Raw genomic sequence first — 23457 nt, 5'->3', positions numbered from 1 at the left:
TATTAGACAATTAGTAGACCTCGAATCTCTCCATGTTGTCTAGAGCTGAGCTTGGACAAGTGGTGGACCTTACTTCTCCCTTCCCTTAGTTTACTAGCTTAAATGATCACTATGTATACTTGCTTAGATCTAGCTTGAACAAGTGGTGGACCTTGTATTCACACAAACTTAATTCATTACAAAAAAGTATATGTTAAAATAACATTTGGTTTTTTTTGTTTCAGGAAAGATGGCTCCAAAAAAACAGGTTGCAAGGGTTGCTGTCTCAGTTGACTATACTTGCAATGATCTTAGGAAATGGTATTTGGACATACATGGTATAGAGGGTGCACAATTTCATAAGGTGCATCTATTTATTGCCAAAAAGGAGAATGACAGCTTGTTTGAAGATGTTGGACAAGTTGTGGAAGCATCTGTCTCTGTAGTTGATAGTCATCCGGAGGTGGAATGCATTGACATTCTAGTTCCAATGAATCTAGAATTTCAACTATCTCCAGGAGCATATGCATTGGAGCGCATGTCTAGAAACAAAGAAGAGACAATGAGGATGAAGTTTGCAGAATCAAATCCAAACATCACAGCAGATCAACTTCAAAGCTCCATCATTGCCACACTACAACGAAAAAAGGTGAAAGCTTCACGACCACCATCCACAAAGAAGCAAGCAAAAGTGCAAAAAGTAGAGCTAAGCGAACTAAGTTCCATTTTGGATGTAGACAAGGCATCTTTGGCATCCTCATCAACAGAGGGTTCAATGTCAAAGATGAGAATTGTGGATCCAGATGTTTTAGAAGCTGAGGCCATGAAAGGACAAGAAAAAGATACAGGTGGAATGAATAAGTACATAAATTATTTTCCTTTCCAATATAGGGAATTTGATATCCCTATTCAAAATTGTTGGCTTGCTCCTGATCACTATAATGCACGTATTATGGATAAAAAACACGCTGAAAGTGTGTTATTTGGATTTTCACGGAGTACGACCAAGCCTGCAGCATGTGCATATTTGATGCCTGTTCGAAATGCAAAATCAAAGAAGGGGACTCCTTTGGCAGTAGAAGAGGTAGAGGAGCAAAAAATTAAAGATTATCATTATTGGATTCTTGATGGGCAGCATTCAATCTATGCTGCAAAAGTTTTGCTTCACAATGAACAAAACAACAAAGAGATATTTGAAAGACTGATTAGCGTGTATAAATTTAGAAAGGCTCGCATTGTTGTGAATGCTCCTCCATTTGTTGCAACTGCTATATCTGCCATTGCAAATGAGGAGGCTCAGGCATTGTATGTCAAGCAACCTTACAGCCAAATATTGAGACATTTACGGAGTCAATGGATCTTCTCAGGACGACCACCAAAGGCAGCAAGTGGAATTGCAGAGGGACATGCATCTCGTGCCGGATGGGATGTAAGTTATTTTCTTTGTCTTTTTGATAGTGTTTAATTAACAAATCTTGCTCAATAGTTTAATTATTTCTCTATTTCTTTTTAGGCTTTTCTTCGATTGGCAAGAATGAGTGCAGCAGCAAGTTGGATTGCTAAACAGGCACACATGGTCACGTACTCTGATTTAGTTTATGATTGCTGGATAGAAATCATTGAAAAGCTAGAAGAGGAGAATAAGAAACCCCCAACAACTGTATTTAGATACCTTTGTGGCCTTGAGGAATCAGAGGTAAAGACTATTCAAGAAGAGATTAGAGATGAGAAGATTTTACTGTCAAAGAGTGCAAAGGATGGTGATGCAACTGACATGTATGATCGAATCAAGCAGTTGAAGCAAGACAAATTGATTCAAGATGCACTTCTTGAAGGCTTCAACAATTTGAATGAGTCTTCACCATGTAAAGACTGGGAGGAGGTGGTCAAAATGTATAACATCAATGATGTTGTTTATAAAACAATTTTAATGCTATGCGAGGAATGGATCAAATCTAGTTTGACGCGTGGAACAAAGAAAATGGCTTTTCCAGATGGAGCAATAAAATACATGCAATGGGCAATTCACCTTCAAAAGGAGAAAACTGAGCCTAGAGATTTGCCATGGTCAATCTATGTGGTGAGCCTACAAATGGAAGGCAATCTCTACTTGATGCGCCACTTCAATAATAAAGTGCCTATTGGCTTATGTGTTTTAGATATGACAAAAAACGTTGGAGGCAATTTGAAGTGGAGTGAGGAGACATTTAACAATGCTTTGGATGGGATCTTGGCTATTGCTGGAGGGTCAACAGATCCTGGATTTGTCTTTCTTGCATTTGTGGATTTCACTAACTTCACAAAATTGCAATGTGCCTTTCACGCCATGGGAGATAATCTGAGCTACCATTGTTGTGGTGCATTGCATCACTTTCCATCAGCTCCTTGCAAAGGAGCAATTCAATTCCTAACAGTTATTGCCTTCTTGGGACAAGGCAATGCATTTGAAGACCTGAGAAGAAGATCAGAGGAACATCCCATGCCAATTGATTGTTCTCTTCTTCAAGTAGCAGATAACGATATGTCAGATTTGCAATATTTGGAGGCCAAAAAAAGAGCTTTGGTCAAGCACTACATTCGTACATATTGTTTTGAAGACCGCAAGCTTGTTGATGTTTTTGGTGATGGCTCCTTGGTTGCACAAGAAGGAATACAACAGAAAAAAGAAGTTATATGCTTAATTGATAGTGTGGAGGAGGCAAAAAACGTGGAGACCATGCTGCTAGACTTTGTTAAGTCTCATGAAGATATAGAAAAATGGGCTGGACTTCAACAATCCACTTCGCAATCAGATGACATTGTGCCTGTTACAGAGGAGTGCTCTCCACAAAGAGAAGAAGAACAACAACAACAACATCCTCTGTCAATGGAGGACTTTTTGGAAATGGAGACACGTATGTTTTGAGTTTCTTGTGCATGTTAGTGTTTCTTGTTACTGATTTGATACTCTTAATGTTAGATTTTGCTTTATATAGTATTGATTGAGTTTGTATTTTTTATCTCAAGCATTCAAGGTTTGAATGTAAATAATAAATTACTTGAGTTTTTGAATGGTGGATCTTTAGTAGACTAAAACTATAACATTTAATACTCACAAAGACTTAATTACTTAAGAGCTTGAACTCAATAAGTTTTGGACCTTTTATCAATACCCCCTTGATATGATACATTAGATCGTAGCATGGTTAAATGGTGATGCTTCATAAATTGAACCTAGCTTAGACAGGTGTTGGAGCCTAAATTTAAACTAACCTTGCTAGAAGGGAGCTTATGTTTGGACTTTGAGAACTAGCATAAGTAATCAATTAGAGCATAGATTAGACATGTGGTGGTGGCCTTAGAGACCAAAATCTTAATGAGCTTGGAAAGGTATTTAAGTACTGCAATTTACTTAGTTTTAGTACTCATTAAAGGCATAGCTTGACAAAAGGTGGACCTTACATGGATCCTAATTTCAAGAGGTGTGGTAGACCTTCAAACCAAGCTCATATAGCTTGGACATGTGGTGGACCTTGCATGGAGACTAGTTTAGACAAGTGTGGTACACCTTGTAACCAACACCCATTTGTTATATTAGCTTGGACAAGTGGTGGACCTTGCTTTTATGTTTCAATGGAGCATATTTTGGACAGGTGGTAGACCTTGTTTCTCTCCATGCTTCAATGGAGAGAAACATTAGCTTGGACAAGTGGTGGACCTTGCTTTTATGTTTTAAAGGAGCATATTTCGGACAAGTGGTAGACATTGTTTCTCTCCATGGTTCAATGGAACCCACCTTAGACAAGTGAAGTACCTTGAAACCAAACCCCCATAATACAACCTACTAAATAGGTTGGAAAATTGGTGGTATATGAAACCATCCATGATAGAGCATAGTATAGGTGAAAACGTAGTGGTCCTTATATCAATTACCCATGCATAGCTTGGACAAGTGGTGGACCTTGATTCTCTCTATGTTTCAATGGATCCTATCTTGGACTATAGATATATCTTACTTATTTCCATGCTTCAATGGATTGTAGCTTGGATAAGGAGTGGACCTTCAAACAAAACTCCACAGCATAGCATATATTAACAATTCATGGATTTTATAGAGATTTTCTTGCCTATTTTGGAGAGTTGGTACACCTTTATTCTCCATTCTTCAATGGATCTGAGGTTGGACAAGCGGAGTTGGAGAAGTGGTCAACCTTAAAATGAAACCTCGCATGCTACAACCCATCATAGATCGTATATGTAGTGGACCTTGAAACTCTTTTATGTCCATAGCTTAGAGAAGCATTGTACTCTTTATTATCTCCATACATGAAGGCAAGGTTGGACAAGTGGTGGACCTTCAAACCAGAATCTCTATGCAATAATAGGCAAGTGGTGGAGCTTGTTTTCTCCATGTTCCAATGGATCCTAGCTTAGACAAACAATGGAGCTTGCTTCTCTCCATGTTTCAATGGATCCTAGCTTAGAAAAGTGGTGGAGCTTTGATTCTCTCCATGTTCCAATGGACCATAGCTTAGACAAGTGGTAGACCGTGAAAAAACCCCCCGTATACAACATATTATGGGGTTTTCATGTTTCAATGGCACCTAGCTTGGACAAGTGGTAGAGCTTGCTTCTCTTTATGTTTCAATGGATCCAATCTTAGCCAAGTGGTGGACCTTGAAACAAGAATCCCCCCCCCATGTACAACGTATTATGGTTTTGAAAGCACTGGGAGAAAATAATAGCTTTGATAAGTGGTGGACCTTGCTTCTCTCCATGCTTCAATGGAGCCGAGGTTGGACACATGTTGGAGAGAAGATGCTTGGACCAGGTTGAGAAGATGTTGCCATGAAATAGGACCATGCATGCTATAATCAATCATATGTTGTACACATGGTGGACCTTGCAATTGTTTTATATGCCTAACTTGGACAAGTGGAGGACCCTTGATTACCTCCAGATATCAACAACAAGCCAAGTTTGGACAAGTGTAGTACCACCAAACCAGAATCTCTATGCTACAATAGAGTATAGGTAGGACACGCAGTGAACCTTGATATCAAACCATCCATGCTACTAGAGATGATAGGTTTCACATGTGGTGGAACCTTGTATCAATGTTCTATGTGTAGTTTTTGACTAGTGATAGACCTTGAAACTAATCCCTCTAGGCTACAAGAAAAAAGAGATGGATGAGGAGGCTAGACTACTTTTGTTGCATCAATGCATCCCATGTTACCACATATACTATAGGGTTCTTGGATAAGTGTTGGATCTTGTGTCAATGCTCCATGTCTAGCTTGGACAAGTGGTGGACCTTGGTTCTCTCTATGCTTCAAATGGGCAATAGATTGGAGACACAGTGGCCTTTTTTTTCCAATGATTTTATTTTTTGGAAACCTTGGAGGCACCATGTAAGAGGCACTCTAAGTCTTCCATACAATGGACCTATTGGACTATAAAATAATGATATCTTTCTTTGATATTGTCATTATTTTATGCATAATATTTTCTTCTTTTTGCAGACACAAAGGAGTTAAGTGATATAAAAACTAGATGTATTTCACACTATGATTGGCATGAAGATCCTTTTGGGACACCAACTTTTCCTATTCCCAAAGATGTAATTTTCCATATTAACGGTGTGGATTTTGAAGTGCGACTTTCATGTATTGAAGGAGCTGGTTATGGGCTATTTGTGCATACTACCCTGGAAAGTGGTTTGACTATTCTAAACTATGGAGGGCATAAGTATAGATTTCAAGACTGGAAAAAGATATGCAAAATTTTTCCAAGAGCTTATAAATATTCTCTTCTAGAGGATCCAAACATAGAAGAAGAGGAAGATCAATCATACATTATTGGTTGTGTAGAAGAAGGAAACGTGTCGGGCTATATAAATAGTTCTCACAGTACAAATGTCTGTCCCAACGTACGCTATACATTTGATCCAAATTTGCCACCTTGGCATAAATGCACCTCTTCACACATCAAGTCAGAAGAATATGGCCATGTATGCATTGAGACTATTTGTCAAGTTGAAGCAGGAGAAGAGTTGTTTGCTGACTATAACTTTACTTGACATTGTAAAGTATTGTACATGGATGGAAATCTCAAGTACATGCATCATTTTCATTTTTCATGGATGAAATCTCAAGTGAATATAACATTTGATTATTGTTTAGTTTATGCTCAACGAGAATCTAAAGTGCTCTTATGCTTTGTGTGTTGTCTAACTATTTGACTACCTTGGCCATAGAATCTTGATTCTACTCTAGATTTGTGATAAATCTTACCAAAATTTAATCAATGTCTAGGTTGGACAAGTGGTGGGGCTTCAAACATTACTGTCTTAAACAAGTGGAGTTATCTTACTTGAATAAGTGGTGGCCTTTGAATCCAAATCTAAGCCAAATCTCTAATTGTTTGCTTGTAGTCTAGGTTGGACATTTGGTGGACCTTGTATCCATGTTTCCTCAACAAGGGTGGCTTTTAGTTTTCACTTTAAGTACTCATCTTTAATAAAGTGTAGGATGGAAAATGTTGAGTTAGTAGATTGTATTTTAGACAAGTGGTGTTTGGTGTACGAATGCTGAAAATGGTTGCAAGGATTCTAACAACGACTTTACCTTAAATAAATTTCTTACTAGGAGTTCTACATATAAATATGGTGAATAAAATTCTAGTGGTTTTGAGATACCATTTGTGTGTGTGTTTTCTTAGATTCACAAACTGGGATGGATAATGCTCCTATGGTTCAGTCAACAACTATAGAATCCATAGATTCTATGGTTTCTAAAGTGCCCAAGATGGATGATATTTCTATACTAGAGTCTAGTGTTGTGCAACTTGAGCAAGCTTCCAATAATGAGAACCAAGAAATCGATGCTTCAAAAATGCAACATACATCAAAAGAGACTGAAAAGTCCACTCACGAGCTATTGCCAATTGGTACTACGTCATGTAGCGTAGATGTTGAGAAATCCATGCTTACAATTATATTGGATTTAAATGGTCTATTGTTGAAACGTTCCCCTCAACCATCCTCACCACAACTCAGTGCAAATGGATTCAAAAAGATATATTATACTCAGGCCAGGTTGCATCCAATTCTTGAAGACTATTTTACAGAGGTTTAATGTTGCAATTTGGTCGACAGCTACTAGGAATAATGTGTATCAAATCCTTGCAGCACTAAACAACTTAGCTGAGGATACATTGCCTTTCTTTGCAATTTGGTCGCAAGATGTTTGCTACACCGCTCAAACTCAAAAATTGTTTAGACCCGACAATCCAAACGTTGAGGCAATGTTCAAGCCTCTAGCCAAAATTGCCATGGGGTTTGAATGTGATCCACAAAGAACAGTGCTTATTGATGACTCTCCTTACAAGGGATGTATTTCACCAGCAAACAATTGCATTTTTCCACCACAATTTGATGCTGAGAAGATGGTTGACAATATGCTCTTGGAGGAGCTACTGCCATACTTGATTCAGCTTGATGAGAGAAGGGATGTGCGTGATTTAATTGCTTCTAATCGTTATGGACAACCTATAGTGACAAATGATAGTGAATACAAACAAATCATGGAGTATTGGAAGCAGAAAAATGATGTTTGGTCAGCTAAGGTGTTCTTTACAAGAAGAATACCACCTGCAAAAGGTGACAGAGATGAAACTATCATTGAAAATGCAAGTGACACAAGCCACCGCAATGAAATGAGAAGAGCCCAAATACAAGAGATCTTAGCAAAGGAGCGTACACCCATTGAAAGCATGAAGGCGTCACAATTGACCACTTTAGCTAGGCAATTGGGTTGTAACACAAAAGGAGTTTTGAAGGCAACCACAGCAAAGGCTTATATAAATAAGGTGAAAGCTGAGAACAATCTTCTAAGGCTGGATAGAAAGCAACCCTAAGGTACTAGTGACATGTCATATATTCTTGATACACATACTTGAACACTCATGTGCATGGTATCTAACAAATCTTTCTTTTTATTCCTTCCTGCAGGATCTTACAAAGGATACTACTAGATGGAGCTCAATCAATAGAGATTTTGATATGTTTGCTCAAAATAATGAAGCAGTCACCTACATTTTTTGTTTATCAATTTCTTGAGAGACTTTCTTTTAGTTTGTAATCATCAAATGAAATGAAAAGTATCCTTCTTATAAGATTGCTGATCTTTTTCTCGTTCAAACCTTTCAATTGTGATTTATAGTTTTGTTAGCATGAGATTGTGCTTTTTTAGTTTGAAAAAAACTGTCAAAGATCCAAGTCTTTTTGGCTTTACTTAAGTTATTAATTGTGAAAGATCCAAGTCTTTTTGCTTTACTTAAGTTATTGATTGTCTATGTAATAGTCCTTAAAACAATATCGGATGGCTTTCTTGCTCCCATGTCTCACATTGGTCTTTAGGTAAGACAAGTGGTGACCTTGAAAGTATGGTCTCATATCTCGATCAAGTGAAGAGACATGAAGCTTAAATATCACTACTATGTATCTAGTGTTAAACTCCATCAAGACAAAGATACTAGAGTGCCAAATTGCAGTCTAGTTTAAGTGAAAATCCATTTGAGCTAAGGTAAAACTTATAGTGCCTCATTTTTCTAGGATTCTACCCCATCAAGGAAGTTAGAATCTAGCACAAACCAATTAAGACTCTTTTGGAGCCTAGATAGGACAATTCGTGGAACTTAAGAGACTTATTATTGAGTTAGAGTCTAGTTTAGATAAGCAAAAGATCTTCAAACCACACTTGACTTTCTTACTATTCAATATTCAAAGTCCCTTGAGGCTAACAAATTACATACCTACTTGTAACCTAACTAATGAGTAATTATATAGATCTAAGCAAGTATATATAATGAGTCTTCAAACTAATAAACCAAGGGAAGAGAGTAGCAAGGTCCACTACTTGTCCAAGCTCAGCTCTAGACAACATAGAAAGATGCTAGTTCTACTAATTGTCTAATTATAGGCATGGAGAAATGATAGAAGGTTGAACACTTGTCCAACCTATCATCTCTAGTAAGATGGGAGGTTTGGCCTTAAGATTCACCATGTAACCAACCTATACATCATTGTATTATGAAGAGTAGAAAAGCAAAGCTCCACCACTTGTCCAAGCTAGTTCTAAAATCCACATGGAGATAAGCAAGCTCCACCATTTGTCAATCTCTCTTCCATTAAAACATGAAAAAACTCAGCTATATGTTGTACAGGGGGACTTTTTTCCAAGGTCCACCACTTGTCCAAGCTAGGATCCATTAAAACATGGAAATAAACAAAGCTCCACCACTCGTCCAACCTTTAGAGTTGCAAAGTGTATGGGTTGTCTAACTAGGTATGGGAAAATAATGAAGGTCCACCACTTGAAACATGGAGCGAAGCAAGCTCCACCATGTCTCCAATATGCTAGACTCCATTGAAACACCCTAAACCCATGATATTTTGTACATAGGGGATGTACATTCAAGATCCACCACTTGTCCAACCTAGTATCCCTAGTAGCTTGATAGCTTTGGTCTCAAGATTCACCACTTGTCCACTCTATGTCATTGTATTAAAAAGGATTGGGTGTTAAGGTCCACCACTTGTCCAACCTATAAGGTTATATTTTAAATGGTTTTTTTTTCTCACAACTTGAACTACCCATGATATGTTTTACATGGGAGTTTTGTTTCAATGTCCACCACTTGTCCAAGCTAACTCTATTGAAACATAGAGAGAACCAAAGATCCACCACTTGTCCAAGCTAAGCTATATTGAAACATGGAGAGAAAGATGCTCCACCATTTCTCCAAGATAGGCTTCATTGAAACATGGAGAGAAGAAAACTCCACCATGTCTCCAAGCTAGGATCCATTTAAATGCCCTAAACCCATTTTATTTTGTACATGGGGGGTTTTATTTCAAGGCCCACCACTTGTCTAACCTATTATCCTAGTAGCACGAGTGGTTTGGTCTCAAGATACACCACTTGTACACTCTATGTCATATATTAGGAAGAACTATGTATTAAGGTCCACCACTTGTCCAACCTATAAGGTTATATCTTAAATGGTATCCTTTCTCACCACTTGAAATGCCCATGATATGTTTTTACATGGGGGTTTCATTCCAAGGTCCACCACTTGTCCAAGCTAACTCTATCAAACCTAGAGAGAAGCAAAGTCCACCACTGTCCAAGCTAACTCATTCAAACATAGAGAGAAGCAAAGGTTCACCACTTGTCAAAGCTATGCTCCATTGAAGCATGGAAGAAGTAACCTCCATCTTTTTTCCAAGATAGGTGCCATTCAAACATGGAAAGAATCAAGATACCATGTCTCCAAGATTCAGGCTCCATTGAAACCCCTATAACCATGATATTTTGTACATGGAGTGTTTACATTCAAGGTCTACCACTTCTCAAACGTATATTTACATTTTATCTATATGCAGAGTTTTTTCTGTTTTATCTTCATTGATTTCTAATCTGTTAGTTCACCATTTGTCCAATTATTATCCTAGTAGCAAGAGTGGTTTGGTCTCAAGATTCACCACTTGTCCACTCTATGTCATTATATAAGAATAACTGGGTGTTAAGTCCACCACTTGTCCAACCTATAAGGTATATCTTAAATATATCCTTCACCACTTGTCAAGGTTCATCACCACTTTTCCAACCTGAAAGGTATATCTTAATGATATTTTTCCTTATCACTTGTAATGTCCATGCTATTTTTACAAAGGGGTTTTGTTCCAAGACCCACCACTTGTCCAAGCTAACTCTATTGAAACATAGAGAGAAGCAAAGGTCCACCACTTGTCCAAGTAGGCTCCATTGAAACATGGAGAGAAGGATGATCCACCATTTTTCTCCAGATAGGTTCCATTGAAACATGAGAGAAATAATCTCCACCATGTCTCCAAGCTAGGCTCCATTGAAATACCCTAAACCCATAATTTTTTACATGGGGGGTTTACATTCAAGGTCCACCACTTGTCCAACCTATTATCCCTAGTAGCACGAGTGTTTGGTCTCAAGATTCACCACTTGTCCACTCTATGTCATTATATTAAGAATAACTTGTGTTAAGGTCCACCACTTGTCCAACCTATAAGGTTATATATTTAAATGGTATCCTTTCTCACCACTTGAAATGCCCATGATATGTTTTACATGGGGTTTTCATTCCAAGGTCCACCACTTGTCCAAGCTAACTCTATAAAACATATAGAGAAAGAAAGGTCCACCACTTGTCCAAGCTAGGCTCATTGAAACAGGAGAGAAGGAACCTCCACTGTTTCTCCTAGATAGGATCCATTGAAACATGGAGAGAAATAAGCTCCACCATGTCTCAAGTTCTAGGCTCCATTGAAATACCCAATACCCATAATATTTTGTACATGGGGGGTTTACATTCAAGGTTCACCACTTGTCCAACCTATTATCCCTAGTAGGTTTGGTCTCATGATTCACCACTTGTCCACTCTATGTCATTATATTAAAGGAATTGGGTGTTAAGGTCCACCACTTGTCCAACCTATAATGTTATAGCTTGAATGGTATTTTTTTCACCACTTGTAATGCCCATGACATGATTACATGGGGTTTTGTTCCAAGGTCCACCCTTGTCCAAGCTAAATCTATTCCATAGAAGAGATCCACATTTTCCAAGCTAGGCTGCATTGAAACATGGACCTTAATACCAAATTATTTCTAGTAGCATGAGTGATATTTTGTACATGGGGGATTTACATTCAAGGTCCACCACTTGTCCAACCTATAAGGTTATATATTAAATGGTATTTTTTATCACCACTTGTAATGCGCATGATATGTTTTACATGGGGGTTTTGTTCCAAGGTCCACCACTTTTCCAAGATAACTCTATTAAAACATAGAGAGAAATAAAGGTCCACCACTTGTCCAAGCTAGGCTCCATTGAAACATGGAGAGAATGATGCTCCACACACATTTATCCAAGATAGGCTGCATTGACACATGGAGAGAAGCAAGCTTTACCATGTTTCCAAGCTAGGCTCCATTGAAAAACTCTAGGGGGTTTTATTTCAAGGCCCACCACTTGTTTAACCTATTATCCCTAGTAGCATGAGTGGTTTGGTTTCAAGATTCACCACTTGTACACTCTATGTCATTATATTGTGTTAAGGTCCACCACTTGTCCAACCTATAAGGTTATATCTTAAATGGTATCCTTTCTCGCCACTTGAAATGCCCATGATATGTTTTACATGGGAGTTTCATTCCAAGATCCACCACTTGTCCAAGCTAACCATATTTAAACATAGAGAGAAACAAAGGTCCACGACTTGTCCAAGCTAGGCTCCATTGAAACATGGAGAGAAGGAACCTCCACCATTTCTCCTAGATAGGCTCCATTAAAACATGGACATAAGTAAGTTCCACCATGTCTCCTAAGATGCTAGGCTCCATTGAAATACGCAAAACCCATGATATTTTGTACATGGGTGATTTACATTCAAGGTCAACCATTTGTCCACTCTATTATCCCTAGTAGGTTTGGTCTCACAATTCACCACTTTTCCACTCTATGTCATTATAATAAGAGGAATTGGGTGCTAAGGTCCACCACTTGTCCAGCCTATAAGGTTATACCTTGAATGGTATTTTTTCTCACCACTTGTAATGCCCATGACATGCTTTACATGGGGGTTTTGTTCCAAGGTTCACCACTTGTCCAAGCTAATTCTATTGAAACATAGAGAGAAACAAAGGTCCACCACTTTTCCAAGCTAGGCTCCATTGAAAAATGGACCTTAATACCAAATTATTCCTAGTAGCATGAGTGATATTTTGTACATGGGGGGTTTGCATTCAAGGTCCACCACTTGTCCAACCTACTTTTCCTAGTAGGTTTGGTCGCAAGATTCACCACTTGTCCACTCTATGTCATTATATTAATAATAATTGGGTGTTAAGGTCCACCACTTGTCCAACCTATAAGGTTATATATTGAATGGTATTTTTTCTCACCACTTGTAATGTCCATGATATGTTTTACATGGGGATTTTGTTCCAAGGTCCACCACTTGTCCAAGCTAAATCTGTTCAAACATAGAGAGAAACAAACGTCCACCACTTGTCCAAGCTAGGCTCCATTGAAACATGGAGAGAATGATGCTCCACCATTTATCCAAGATAGACTCCATTGAAACATGGAGAGAAGTAAGCTCCACCATGTCTCGAAGATGCTAGAGTCGATTGAAATACCCAAAACCCCTGATACTTTGTACATGGGGGGTTTACATTCAAGGTCCACCACTTGTCCAACCTATTATCCCTAGTAGCATGAGTGTTTGGTCTCAGGATTCACCACTTGTCCACTCTATATCATTATATTAAGAAAAATTGGGTTTCCATATCTAAATGGATCTTTGCTTGGATAAGTGGTAGACCTTGAGACCTAAATACCCATTCTACACTAGAGCATTGGTTAAGCCTTATGCACTTCAAGCATACCTTTAACAACAAGTAGTAGTTATTAGTTGACTTAAGTCTAGTTGACCTCCATGGTATTGAGACTAAGAGAGAGTGTAGCATAAAAAAGAGTCAGGATTTTAATTTGACTTTCTTTCTATTAATGAGTAGATCATAGATGGATTTTGGTATCTAATAAAACCTTAGGGTAGACAATGTAAAACTCATGTCTATTGTTGTGTTTGCATTAAGTGTTCTTGTTCTTTAATTTCAGAACCATTACAGAAAAATGGATTGGCTATATGCTGGCATAAATTGAAGAAAACTATTGAATTACCCATCCAACCTCCTCCAAGACCTTGTCCAAGGAATGAATCACCTCCTTATCACCTACCACTTTCTTTCAAGGACATCAAAAGAGTACTTATCTTGGATCTAGAGGGGTTACTTCTCAAGACAATTGAAATGAAACATGGAGATTCTATGCCATCTTGGGCTCAACACATGCGACTTGTGGAGGATAAAGATGAAGTTTATCATGTGGTGCGACCAGACGCACAAAGTTTTTTGGATTTTTGTGCTGAATACTTTGAGCTATGGATATGGAGTTGCTATAACTTAACAAGGGTGCAACGCATCACACAAAAATGTTTTCCTGAGCAGTATACCAAGTTCAAGGTGTTTATGAGTAACAAAAATTGCCAAAATCCAAATATTATGTTAGGATTTACAAGGGTTTATCACAAAAATTTGAGTGATATTTGGAAGATATTTGAGGATTTGGATGCAAACAATACCTTAATTTTTGATGACACTCCATATAGGGTGATGTGGAACATGCCAGGGACATATCTTATATTTCCAAAGATGTGGAGGCAAACTTCCGAGCAACTTCAAAACTTCTTGCAGAGAACCATAATTCCATGGTTGGTAGGATGGTTGTATGCAAGAGATAAGAGAGTCTATACATACAACACAATTGTAAATCAGTATAGTGATTCTGAGACAAATTATGTCCTTGGTGTGTACTTGTCAACACGAAAGAATTGAATAAATATGGCCATAAGATGCTTTTTTTATTCTAGTGTGTATCTTTCAACATTTGTATAATTTGATATAGTTTTTTTTTATAAAAAAAAAGTGTGTGTCAATTTTATGAACACTTGAATGGAGTGCACCCTACTCTAAGGGGACTTCAATGTACTATTGGAGTGCATCCTATTGTAAGGGGACTCTGATGTATTGCTAGAGTGCACCCAAATTTTTGGGGACTCATTTTTTATTTGATTGGGGCCTATGTTGGGTCATATAGTAAAAGAAATTCATTTTTTGTCAATTCATATCGAGGTTGCATTTATTTGTAACTATGAGAGAATGATGTTTGATGTCAAAATAAAACTTGTAAGTATGGATCAGAGAATTCATGGACTTTAAATATGTGAGAGGGATCTTTTTCTTGGGCACAAATGTTTGCTTCAAGAATTTTGTCATTACATACTTTACGTGAAAGAGTTTTAGAACCTAAAAGACTTTGAAAACAAAACTATGGAATCTAAGTGCATGTATTCTTGAATGGCTTGAAAGTTGATGTATACATGCATGTCGCCTTGATGAAGATTTAGATCTGACAAGATGCAAAGCAAGAATTCTTGGAGTACGTTACCTTTGTCAATTTGGTAATAACATATTTAACTTTCTTTTATATATGGGTGGAAAATATATTATTATGTGCATTTGGAACCTAATTGCTTGACCTTCAAACCAAGATTCCTATGTTATTTTTTCATATACTTTTTTGTAATGAATTAAGATTGTGGATACAAGGTCCACCACTTGTTCAAGCTAGATCTAAGAAAGTATATTTACTGAGTCTTCAAACTAGTAAACCAAGGAAGAGAGAAGCAGGGTCCATCACTTGTCCAAGCTTATCTCTAGACAACATAGAGAGATGTTAGTCTACTAATTGTCCAATATAGTCATGGAGAAATGATAGAAGGTTGATCCACTTGTCCAACCTATCATCTCTAGAAAAATGGGAGGTTTGGCCTTAAGATTCACCATGTAACCAACCTATACTTCATTGTATTATGAAGAGTAGAAAAGCAAAGCCCCACCACTTGTCTAAGGTAGTTCCAAAATCAACATGGAGAGAAGCAAGCTTCACCATTTGTCCAAGATAGGTTCCATTAAAACATGGAAAACCTCATATATGTTGTACATGGAATCTTTTTTCCAAGGTCCACCACTTGTCCAAGCTAGGATCCATTAAAACATGGATAGAAACAAGGCTCCACAACTCGTCCAACCTTTATAGCTGCAAAGTGTATCGGTAGTCTAAACTAGGCATGGGAAAATAATAGAAGGTCCACCACTTATCCAATATATTATCTCTAATAGCATGGGAGGTTTGGTCTCAAGATTTAGGAATTGGCGAACCTGTATTTCATTGTATTATGATGAATTTGGTTTTAAAGTCAACTACTTATCCAAGCTATAAGTTTATATCTTGAATGGTATTCCTTCCCATCACTTAGAAAACCAATGATATGTTGTACATGGGGGGGTTTTGTTACAAGGTCCACCACTTGTCCAAGCTAGTTTCATTGAAACATGGATGAAGACAAGCTCCACCATTTTTTAATCTAGACTCCATTGAAATCTAGAAAATCCATTCTATGTTGTACATGGGGTTTTTGTTTTAAGGTCCAACACTTATCCAAGCTAAGATCCATTGAAACATGGAGTAGAGAAACACTCCACCACTTGTCCAAGCTAGGAAACATTGATAGTAGTTGGCTTAGTTTGAAGATCCACCACGTGTCTAAGCTAACTCTATTGAAACATAGAGAGAAGCAAAGGTCCACCAACTGTTCAAGCTAGGCTCCATCGAAACATGGACAGAAGCAAGCTCCACCATTTCTCCAAGATAGACTCCATCATTGAAACAGGGAGAGAATCAAAGGTCCACCATTTCTCCAAGCCAAGCTCCATTTGTCCAACCTATAAGGTTATATCTTAAATGGTAGTATTTCTAATCACTTGGAATACCCATGATATGTTTTACACGGGGTTTTTTGTTCCAAGATCACCACTTGTCCAAGCTAACTCTATTGAAACATAGAGAGAAGCAAAGGTCCACCACTTGTCCAAGCTAGTCTCCATTGAAACAAGGAGAGAAGCAAGCTCCATCATTTCTCCAAGATAGGCTAGCATGGATAAGTGCACCTTGAAACCAAACTTCTATGAGGCAATAGAGCATATGCTACATATTTTATGTATGCCCCATGCCTCAAATTAAGAAGTTATAGATTAGAAGTGGACCTTGCTTGAATGTCACATGCAATAAATTAAGGAGAAATAGCCAAGTGGATTGTATTCCTCAATGGATCCTTGCTTTCACAAGTTGTGAACCTTGAGTCACTTTTACATTAACTTGGACAAGTGGTGGACCTAGAAACCAAGCTCTCCATGTTGAGATAAGTTGTAGGTAGGACAGTAGAACATAGACAACGATAATGGATGCAATATACTCGTCTCCTAATAATCCAATTGATTGAAACCATGGTATTTTAGTTGTTTTCATTGTGTATTGTATGTGCATAAAGTGGAATGAGACGTTAAGAAAACTCAAATTTTTGACAAAATCTCTATATTTTGTACATGATATATTGAAAGTTGTCCAACCTGGGAATTGGGATTTCCCACTTTACCTAATATGGTCTTATTATGTTATATGTAGTTGGGTGTTGCCTTGTCCTTAAAGAAACTCCTAAGAAGGAAAAACCTCTCATTAGCCCACTATCTCTTCTCCCCCAAAACCATCCACTCTCTCTTTGAGGGAGTTAGTTTGTTAGTAGCCTACATCACTCACTTCCTCTTGAATGAACTCCTCTACCGAGGTTAATTTCTTGACTTTTTTCTCTGGTCTAACATCAATAACAAGTAGGAGCATCTTATGACACCTGCCTTCCACTTTTTTACACTAACAATCTCATGTTTTTTCTAGGTGATGGTGGTAGGTAACATGATTATCCTCTAGCTAAAGATCATACCCAAACTCTTTATCTCCTAATTTTTGCCTTATTTCTCATGAAAAAATCAATTTGCATCTAATTAAGATTATTCTAATAGGGCTTGAGACTTAAACTTACTAAACGTTTGAGCTCTTGCTTTTAGTGTGGGTTAAAGTTTTTGTTTTAAGCAATTACCTACTCTCTCTCTCTCTCTCTCTCTCTCTCTCTCTCTCTCTCTCTCTCTCTCTCCCAATTTTTTTTTGATGATCTCTATTAGTTAATAACCCAAAATACAATGTAGAATATGGTCTGAAAGCTTTCGGTTGTCTCACACCTACCCCATTAACTCAACAATCTTCAATCTTTCAATGTGTGGAAAATGTTCTTTTCATGAAAAGAGAGAGAAATTAGCAAGTAAAATAAATGGGTGTGAATGCGTATGAGTAGTGTACATACACACATCGACTTGCACAAATGTTATACTGAGCAAAAAAACATGACAAAAGAGAAATAATATTGCAACTTATTGTGTACATTCAACACATGGACGAGAGAGAGAGAGAGAGAGAGAGAGATCTTAACACGGACAAGCATCACATTGCTTGACCACTTTCTTGGCATTGAGGCGGTCCGGGGCGGGCAACAAGAAGAGCAACCTCTAGACACTCTTCAAGGCTCCCGTGCTGCTCAATGGGGCTGGGGCACAACACAACACAAACCCACAGCCAAATCCCAACTACACAAGGGAAACCACCTAGTTTAAGAGCGAACTAGGACGCAAAAGAGGAGAATCGTTAGAGCAACCCACAAACAAGCAAGGAATTTACACTAACCCTAACACCAATGGAACACTCTCACACACTAAAACACGAGAGAGAGAGAGAGAGAGAGAGAGAGAGAGGGAGAGAGAGAGATGGTGTACAACTTAGCTTCAACTTTATATTTTGCACAAAAAGGAACTTAGAGCTTGCGGAATCAAGTGACAAGATTTGGTTATAGCATCACTAGCACATTGTCTTAGGGTTATGGGAGCCCTCTCACCATCCACCCTCTTAAAATGGTAGCCAAACAATAGCCAATGAATCACAAGCAACAAAACAACAACCTTCAATGAAACAAGTCACCTTATGAAGCTGAATGAGTTTGCCAAGCCAAATTGGAGGAGAAGCGTGAGCCTTTGGACATGAATTGCACCCAAAACTACCAATTCATTGATGTTGGGGTAGATACAACAATGGTAGGAAGAATATCTTCTACTCGCACTCACTCAAACTAGCTCAAGCTTTTCTATGCACCAAGGTGATGGTGTATAGAAAGCTTACTCTCTCTTTACAACCAAGATAGAACTGGCGTGTGGTACGCTCAATCTAGTGTGCAATGGTATATTGATGTCTTTTACAAAGAGGAATGGGTTCTATTTATAGGTTTTAGAAGCTTTGATTAGGATTAAGCCTAATCAATTTTATTAGGAAAGTCAAGGATTATGAATTTTTATGAATTTCAAATGAGAATGGGGTCTCTCTTTTCTCTTGAGTCACATGGATGTGGGCTCAAGTAAGAGAATTATTGATGTGGTGAAAGGAGAGAAACTTCCATGGGAGTGAGTGAATTTGTTTTACTTGTGCGATTGAATACTCCATATGTTGATAGTGTGGGTGCATTTTTACAAGAGAAGTTAGTTGTTAGTGGTAATAATCACTAGAATTGTTAGTGATACATTTACAATGGGTAGGATGAGTTGATTTGATGAAGGAAGAGGGGTGAATTAAAAGAGAATCATTGAGATGGTGAAGCTTTGAAGAAGCTTGAACTCACCCTTGTGTAGATTGTGGAAAAAATGACTGCTGGTCTTCTTCTTCTTCTTCGCTTCTTTGCGCCGCCGCCACGGTTGACCACCATGATGAAAAGAGGATTTGTTGATGAAAAATCCTCAATTTGCAAAAGTTATCATGGTTAAGATGCTGAATTTTAGATATTTTTAGGAGAGGTAAATGAAATTGTAACATAGAAGCAATAGAGAGAGACATGGAGAGGGTGTATGTATGTAGAGGTTCATAAAAGAACTATATATAGGGATGAGAGAGAAGGGTAATGGTGAAGAGGGTGGGAGAAGCCATGGAAATTGTAGTTTTGAGTGAGGGAAGGAGAGGGAGGGATGTGTAAGAGTGAGTAGGTGTGTGGAAGGGTGAGAGAAGACTAAGGGCTACTTGTGAGAAAAGTGTCCAGACTGGGGTCCACTCAAAAAATCATAGCTCACCGCTAGTAGCTCCAAAAATCATGAAAGAATTTGAGGTGATTATTCAGAGCGTGGGCTACATTTTCTATTTTGACAACTGCTCCAAATTCGGAGTGGAGATAGGTGCAAAAAGTCTCACCAAAAAGCCTGTTTTTTATGCCTGCAAAAGTCTTTTAGTGGCCCCCTCCTTTGTTGAATTTGTACAATGCATCCAAGAGTGAGCCCCTTCTTTGTCATATTATAATACAAAGCATCCAAGTTGCCCTTGACCCATGCATGGAGGAGGATTATTGGTGAATAAAGAAATATATACATGGTGGGACTAGTGTATGGACTATTCATGGACTTTAGCTCAATGAGCACATGGTGTTAGAATAATGAGTAAAGATAATAATAAAAATATGGAGGAGTTATGGATATGGAAAGATATTGGAATCATATGATATGGTCCCTCTTTGAATTATTTTGGGTGAAAGAGGAAAAGGTATGCAAGTAAATAATATAATAAACGTGACCAATGAGTAGAAATCAATTTTTTGTTTTCAAGAGAGTGAGGGTGAAAATGTGGGAGTGATTTGTATAAAGGAAAAATATAAGGTTAGAGTATGTACATTTTGGCAAAAAATATACTTATGGTGTAAGAGGATGAAAGAAGGTGTACATAGGTTTAATAAAACACACACCTAAGTAGAAATATTTAAATAAAATACCAAAATAATTATAAAAAATCCCTATATTTAGGCCATATATACAATGAAATATTTACACACAAAGAGGCCATAATATACTTTTATTTTTTTATTTTTTTAAAATGTTTTGGCTCAACTAGCCCAGTGACTAGCTAGCTGAGGGTTTTTAAGAAGATATGGGAAAAGCCCCCTAACTCACACACGCCTATGTACAGTGACATGGTAGGGATAGCCATAGCGTTTGGGTGAATTTGGTAGGGTGGAGTAACTTACTATGGCAATTATGGAGAGCCGAGAAACGGCTATCAGCATTTTGAGACTTGGTGATTGGACTATCCAGTGGGCATAATTTCAAAGCAAGAGATAAAGTTACGAGAGATTAAGTACTTCACATTTGTGACTTTTGTATGGGGTCTGGATGCTATTGGTCCACTACCCAAGGTGACCCTTCAATAAGTGCATGGTAACCATATGAGATGGACATGGCATTTTGGTGATTGTGTGACAAGATAATGTGATTGGAGGTTTACTATGATAGTATGAGATGCATGTCACACTACCACCTGGAATGTAGTTTGGTTTTGAGGCTCCTTGAGTTAATTTGATAGGTTACTCTCTCTAGACATTGCATTTTGATGTTTTGATTTGTGTGTTTTGTGTACATGGTGGAAGCATGATGTGAAAATGGCATTTTGGTAGACTAGATAATGTGATTGGAGGTTTACTATTTAGTATGATATGCATGTCACAATATAGTTTGGTTCTGGGCCTACTTGATTTGACGTGTAGGTTACTTTGACACTACGTGTGTTTTTTGGTATTCTATATAGTCATATATTCACTCAAAACTAATTATAGATGGTGCTTTTTTTAAAGTTTCATTTCAATCTAATAAAAAAGTGCTTAAGCTTAGATTCCCTCAAGCATAGACATGCATGCATGTCACATTTAATTGTTTGGTAATTGAAGGAATGCACGATTGAGTGTAGACTTTTCTCATGCCACAATGATATTTTAAGATATCGATAGTATAATGCGAGCGTTAAAAAGCTCAAAAACAAAGTTTCAATTATAAAAGCTCGAAAATGAAAGCTCGCAGATATAAAAGCCCCCTCTGGTGCGAGCGATGGAAAGCTGCAATGTTGCGTGGATGCGCCAAGAGCCCTGGAGAATTTTGTAAGCTACTCTCTCAGTGTTTCGGAAAAATGTGTCTCTACTTAAAAGCGTGTCGTTTCCAATTTCAAAAATATTGGTTGAGGGCAAGGGGAAAAGAAGAAATTCCGCCCCAAAATAGAGAAAAATAGTGGTAAAGCCCGACAAATGCCCCTAATTTTCTACAATTTCCTCCTGGCAAACTCAAGGAAAGGAATCTTGTATGTTTGGAAAAGTGATTTTTTCTGAACTCTCTCTCTCTCTCTCTCTCTCTCTCTCTCTCACACACACACACACACACACACACACACACACACACACACAAACACACGTGCGTGTGCATGGTGTACAATACCCCTAGTCGCTTCTCTCAGTTCTCTGTCTCTCTCCAGAGTCTACCTAGTCTCTCTCTGTCTCTCTCTCTCTCTCTCTCTCTCTCTCTCTCTCTCTCTCTCTCTCTCACACACACACACACACACACACACACACACAGTGCACGAAAAACGGCTCCTGCAGCGTGCATAAACACACACTATGTGCACGGACTGCATGCAGCTACTATAGCAGGTCGTCTCTCTCTCTCTCTCTCTCTCTCTCTCTCTCTCTCTCTCTCTCTCTCTCTCTCTCTCTCTCTCTCTCTCTCTCTCTCTCTCTCTCTCTCTCTCTCTCGTTTTGCATACACGCATGAATACGAAGAGCAGTGCACATCTTGCAGTTGATCGCTTCAAAGCTTCCATGAGTTCCATGCATATCATCGAGGGCTTCGAGCTCACCGAGTTGCCGATAGCTCTTGCAAGTTGCAGCGTGCGCACTGCGCACACGCGCGCACACACACACACGCTCTGCAGGTACAAAATTACAAATATCGAGCTCGCCAATAACTCTTGTAGTGTCGTGCACGTGCACACACACAGAGGTGACAATACACACATGCTCTATAGGTACACCGGACGAACATCATATCTGTTGTTGCATCATCATTTCTCTCTCTCTCTCTCTCTCTCTCTCTCTCTCTCTCTCCAATTTCTCTCTCACACACACACTGTCACAATGTCACTGTGTCACACACACTCAGCGAACATGGATGATGGACATCAGTTGCAACCTGCAAGATAGTACTAAATATTATGAGCACGTGCAGCAGAAGAAGGAGAAACAAACACTCTTTGTAGAGATTCTTGTCAACAGAGTCTGCCCAAGAGTAGGGGAGATTGCACTGTGGTATTTATTGTCAGAAAGAAGGGATACATGAACGGGAGAGGGTCAAACTTCTTCAATGTATTGCAGAACGACCAAAGACTCGCAAACAGGGTTGCCGTTGTGGATGAGCATAGGGACCTTCTTGTGGATGGGGATAACCTGAAGCAAGAACTCACTCTTGTTTTGAAGGTCTTCCTCCATGTACTCTTATTTTACCCCCTTTTCATAATTAAGGGCAATGAGGACCCGCAGGCTAAACATGTTGTACCATCGGTTGAGAACCTTGAGCGTCAATGTGGCCATGGTGAATTACAACACTGCACCAGCAATTGAGAAGCCAAGGAATTCGTTTTCAGGTCTCTCTCTCTCTCTCTCTCTCTCTCTCTCTCTCTCTCTCTCTCTCTCTCTCTCTCTCTCTCTCTCTCTATCTCTCTCTCTCTCTCTCTCTCTGTGTGTGCGTGTGGATAATTTCCTATGACGTTAAAACAATTTTCTTCTTCCTCTCTCTCTGGTGCGAGTGACAAAAAGCTGCAATGTTGCATGGATGCGCCAAGAGCCCTGGAGAATTTTGGAAGCTACTCTCTCAGTGTTCGGGAGAAATGTGTCTCAACTTAATAGCCTGTCTTTTCCAATTTCAAAATACTGGTTGAGGGCAAGGGGAAAAGAAGAAATTCTGCCCCAAAATAGAGAAAAATCGTGGTAAAACCCAACAAATGCCCCTAATTTTCTAAAATTTCCTCCTGGCAAACTCAAGG

General features: G+C 38.5%; 1 pseudogene; it reads right to left on the bottom strand.

Moving 5' to 3' along the window:
- The window catches only part of LOC147427218 (glutathione S-transferase U25 pseudogene), a 48904-nt pseudogene extending 25899 nt beyond the window's left edge, over positions 1 to 23005 (bottom strand).
- Positions 23006 to 23457: the final 452 nt, after the last annotated feature.

Source organism: Adiantum capillus-veneris, chromosome 24 (assembly GCF_014529385.1).
Source record: "Adiantum capillus-veneris isolate H3 chromosome 24, ASM1452938v2, whole genome shotgun sequence".
In the NCBI taxonomy this organism is placed as follows: domain Eukaryota; kingdom Viridiplantae; phylum Streptophyta; class Polypodiopsida; order Polypodiales; family Pteridaceae; genus Adiantum; species Adiantum capillus-veneris.
This window is presented reverse-complemented; position numbering and strand designations above follow the sequence as displayed.